Source organism: Montipora foliosa, chromosome 11, assembly GCF_036669935.1.
Source record: "Montipora foliosa isolate CH-2021 chromosome 11, ASM3666993v2, whole genome shotgun sequence".
NCBI lineage: Eukaryota > Metazoa > Cnidaria > Anthozoa > Scleractinia > Acroporidae > Montipora > Montipora foliosa.
Genome location: NC_090879.1, coordinates 254,418 through 259,417, shown reverse-complemented (window position 1 = coordinate 259,417; position 5,000 = coordinate 254,418). Strand labels below are relative to the sequence as shown.

At 37.8% G+C, this 5,000-nt stretch overlaps 1 long non-coding RNA gene across 1 annotated transcript; it reads left to right on the top strand.

Annotated features, from left to right (window-relative positions):
* The first annotated feature begins 864 nt into the window (after positions 1-864).
* Positions 865-3,565, top strand: LOC137975930 (uncharacterized). Its single transcript, XR_011117663.1, has 2 exons — positions 865-975; positions 2,240-3,565. It is a non-coding gene; the product is annotated as an uncharacterized lncRNA (long non-coding RNA).
* Positions 3,566-5,000: the final 1,435 nt, after the last annotated feature.

Genomic DNA, 5,000 nt, shown 5'->3' with positions numbered 1-5,000 from the left:
AATAATAACATCGGATTCGTTCTGAAAGTTGCCTATAGTCATGAAGTCGATACGAAGGTTCAAGTTTAATAGAGTCCTGTTTGAAAACTGAATTTGATTTTTCTATTCTTTTACAAGCGCTCGCGGATCCAGGAGATGCGATTCATTCATTTTCTCTTCCTTTGGTTAGATCAAAAATTGGACCAAAAATTTTTTCATGGAATTTTTTTGCATTACCATAATACTACCCTTTACTAAAAACCTACCTGTCTCCTTCTCTCGGGGATTCCCAATGGGTGCTTTGTTTTTCGAAGGAATGAACTACGGTATCAATAGCGTTTGTCGACTTCGTCCCAAGTCTTTAAATCATGATATGGGCGGAACATACTTCTACTTTGACAGATCACATGTTTCCGCGTTAATCAAGGGATTTTGTAACGCTATACCCTCTCAATAATTCTCGACGAATATCATCTATTTATACGAGCAACAAATAATATCGTAAACAGCGGGATAGGGTATTCAGAATCCGAAGTACCTACATGCAACGTGATTTAGCGTTGACCCACATGACAAATAAAGTATGTATGTATGTATGTATGTATGGGATCATTATACTTTGCTGAGTAACCGACTACGACTTCCGCAATAAGACCTCGCATTGCTATCCGTACACGAATACCAGTGATCCGTACTCCAATACGCACGTCGTTTGTAATTCGTATACGAATACAAGTAATCCGTACACGGATGCCGCAATATATCACGAATGTGTAATAACGGGGGAAGAATGTTGATTCGTACACGATTACTTTATGATGGAAATCCGTACACGAACCAATGGTTGTTATCGAGAGGTCTGGGAACAAGTTATATTTATACATTCAAAATGGCTGCCCGTGCAGAAATCGAGAGAAGAGAGAAGAGAATATGTAAAATTCGCAAGACGGCGATAGCCTTTAGATGTGAATAAGAAAGAACTCTTTGACTTTAAAGGTAAGAGGGTTGTTTTTAAATATGTTAACAATTTCATTGTGAATATTTAACCAAACCCCACAGTAAGCAGATTCAGGCAGTAATGTATAAGTATTAAATTTCATTTTTAAAGTTTTTATTGGTAAACACGATCTTGTGTCTCGGGTACCCAAGACAACCCTTCCCCCCGAGTTACCCTGGGCGAGAAAATTTTTCTCTCATTTGTTTAAAACATCTATCAACCGTTTACTGGAGGGCGAGACAACTCGGGTGGGCGAGATAACTCGGGGAGGCGAGTTGTCTCGCCTCCGCAGGTCCGAATAACCCTGGCAGGCGATTCAACTTTTTCGCATGTAAACAGTTTGGCTCGACTACCCGAGACACAGCAAAATCTTAAATGCGCAATCACAGAAGCAACAATTTGAGACCTTATACATGTTGCTAGCATTCGCGTTGGAATGAAAAGGTTTTTCCCGCCAAAACTATCACCGCAGCCAACGGAAACTGTCAATTTAAAAACATACATTTTAGTTAAACTACACATTACTGCTCAGTTGAGATTATCAGTCCATCTTAGCTTCTGAATGTGCAGACACAACTATACTTAATAAAAGACGAACTACAAAGAAGGGCAAATGATGATGCTTATTTTTTTAAAGATGAGTCGTAAAATGTATGCATTATCAAGTAGGGCCAACTTCGTCTCGTTCACGCAATTCTCATATAAATGCTCGATAAAGTTGTCTTGGGAAGGAGGGTTGTCTTGGGTACCCGAGACCATATAAAATAGTATGATCATTTGTACTTATCATCGAGTTAGGACAATGTGCGAGTTAGTGTCCCAAGTTATGACTGCGAGCCATGCGGGCCATGATTGCAAGTCACACAGTTATTGAATGCTAACCGTTTTAAAATAGGTGCTTAGACTTATAACTGTTTATCAGCACTACTTGAAATGGGTGCTTAGGCTTACATGTGAAATTCGCAGGGCTCTCAGATTCTCCAGCCCCCGTATCATCCTTTTGCAGAACCCTTTTTTTGTAAAATTATTTGTTGATATTTCCCATCATGCACATATCCAAATTTATGCCATCACTGATAATGTATTTGAGTGCTTAGTTTTCAAACATTACATTTTAATAGTAATACACGGAAAGAATGTTTGCCTATAATATAAGATTTTTATTTCAAATAGAAGACTTTGCACTACAAGTTTAATTACTTTTCTTACAATCTAGTGTGACCGACTTAAACCAACAATATTTATTACTTTTTTTTTTAACAGAAGACTGTGCACTTCAAGGTGATGTATTTTATTTTACAATTAGTTGTATCCATCAACTATTTTTCGCTGCTTTCTCTTTTTTGGCCCTCTTTCTTTCTGCTGTTGCTCTCTTGTCCTTTCTCTTTTTCAGCTCTTTCTCTCCTTCTCTCTCCTGATTCCTGCCAGATGTGCTGTTCCTAGTGGGATCATCTATGCCCAACAAAATAGGAATTAGACAAAAGTTAAAACAAACATGACACAATTCGAAGAAAATGTTTGTGATCCACTGAAGGCAGGTGGAATTGTGTTCTTTTGATGTATACGTGAGACTTCAATAAACATCGGTAAGTAGTGTTAAGACGAGATTTTTTTGAACATCGAGCAATAAAGCGCGCCAGCGGCCAAAAATCCCATAAGAGCTTGCGCGCATCTTACTTACTGATCAGGACTTGTACCGTCGGCCATATTGTGTCGCGGTGGAAGCAGCACATAGAAGTCGTGTTGAGTGCAAGCGATTAGCCAACCATTTTACACAGGTATTTCATTCAGTCACTTCGGAAAGATCTGTAAAGCTTTGAAACACGTTTTGAAACGGTGAATTTATCGTATTTAGTTTAACCTTCTTGCAAAGTTATAACCAGTACGCAAATTGTTCGAAAAGATCTTTCGAGTTCTCCGACTCTGGTAATAAGAGATCCAGTCTAGAATTAGTGTGTCAAGACTTGCTTTTGGACTATCTTGAGACTGCAAACCTAGGATGAATTGTTATTATACTTCTATTAAAATAGTGTGAACAGTTCTTTTGTCATTCCCTTGTCTGTGACCGGTGATCTGATATTCGAGTTAGAGGTAGTCAAGTTGATGTGGAAGCAGCTTCTGTCACTTGCGTTACGGTTCAGTGAGGTTTCCTACAGATCGTTTTCGGACTGCTGTTGTCGTTACAGCTCGGTGTACTCTATCGCTAGACCTTGCAGAAGGTAATTTTGTCCTTTTTTTTTTTTTTTTGAAAGGTATTGAGTATTCGTAGATAGGTTCCTTTAGAGTTGATTTTCAGCTTATCTCCCGCACACTTCTTCCGTAAAAAGATTCGTGAGACCCCCAGTGTTTAAGTGTTTCCTTTTCAGTTCCCCCTTTAAAATTACACATCAAGATTGTGTTCAGCTTAGCTTCAATTGTCAACTTCCAATTTCGATTGTTGAGTTGAATTTATCATAAAATTTGCCACAAATGTTTCATTTTCCAATTCACTAGAGTTAAGTCTAGCTTATATCAAAGTTAAAAAAAAAAAGAGTTATTGAAGGTTTGATCTTTGTGAAGAATTGAAAAAAAAAAAAAAAAAGAAAGAAACTAGTCCCAGCTGAGCCACAGAGATTGTAAACAATGTCTTCATCAGTACTTACTTATAGTATATGTAAAAAACCTACAAGGAAGAATCTCGTCCCATAATGTTAAAGGAAAAATGTCAAGCCTGTAGGAATGCCACTATCCACCTCTGATGTTCAGCGTCCAAATGCGCAACTTCCCTGTACAAGCTAAAACATTTAAAGTCACTACCAAAGTCCACTTATGTCCAGGTTTGACCCTAATTAGATACACGCCCAATTTTGACATCCAACACAAAGTGTCCCTTTAAATCTAAGCATTTGCTACCTATTTTCAACAATAAGGTAAGGGTAAAGGTCAGCATTATTTTTAGCTTTGGGTAAATGCAGCAGCTAATCTTCACTTAAAGAGTAGCATTTGGGGGACACTTTGTGACATAAATTGTCTGTATTCTGAGACACAAGTGATGTTGAAGTTGGCGAAAAGAGCAAGGGGACACTTCGTGACGCTTATTGAAATCTGCGTGCATCTAATTAGGGTCAAACCTGGACATATCTCCCAAAGTCAGTAGATGATTTGTTCCCTGAAGCTAAGAAAACTTTTTTGGAAAAAAAGGTTGGCTGTGTGGCCTTATAAGCAGTTTAAGGTGCTGTGGTGCATGTTATGTAAGGTTGCACAGGCTGTCACCCAGTGTAAATAAAAGTGTTCCACAGCCCCTGTCTGCAAACAATTCTATTCAAAATCAAGTTGGTTTTGCCCCAGTGTCATATGAACTGACGTCAAAGCGAACTCAGCGGAGGATTTGAAACAAACTTTAAAACTGCACAAGGTAAAAAGTGGCTGAACTTAAAACAGAAGTTGAAAACATGGGTGCCTCAAATGAACAGATCTGCCAGGAAATTCTTGAAGGCCAATTTGATGGGGTAAACTTTCCTTCTTTTAACTCACATGGTAAAATTCTACCATACATATTCTACCTTACTAGTTGGTTTTTCAGTTTATTAGGATTGGTAATGAAAAGATGAACACAATTCAAGGATCTCCCAAGCCCGCGAAACTGAAAACATGGCATACTGTCATGCTTGTACAACAGGGTAAAAGTTACTACTGGTAACCCTGCAAAATACATTAAAGACCCACACATAAGAACCTAGAATTTTCGAGGTCAGGCTGAGCAGGTTCTAATATTTTAAGCTATTTTTTCATAATTCAGGCTGATTACATGTAGTTTCTTAATAGGTTCTTATTTCTCAGAGGAACAACAATAAATTTCTATATTTTATTCATAAGATATGTAGACAGTATTGCACTGTAGCTTTTGGAAAATATTTCGAGAGAAAATCCAATAAAATGCCAATCAAAGAAAACATATACACAATAGACCTAATCAGCTAACTCAATGTTGTACCCAATTCAAATCTCCCGAGATTAAGATTCTTTGTGTATTGTATTTGCATTA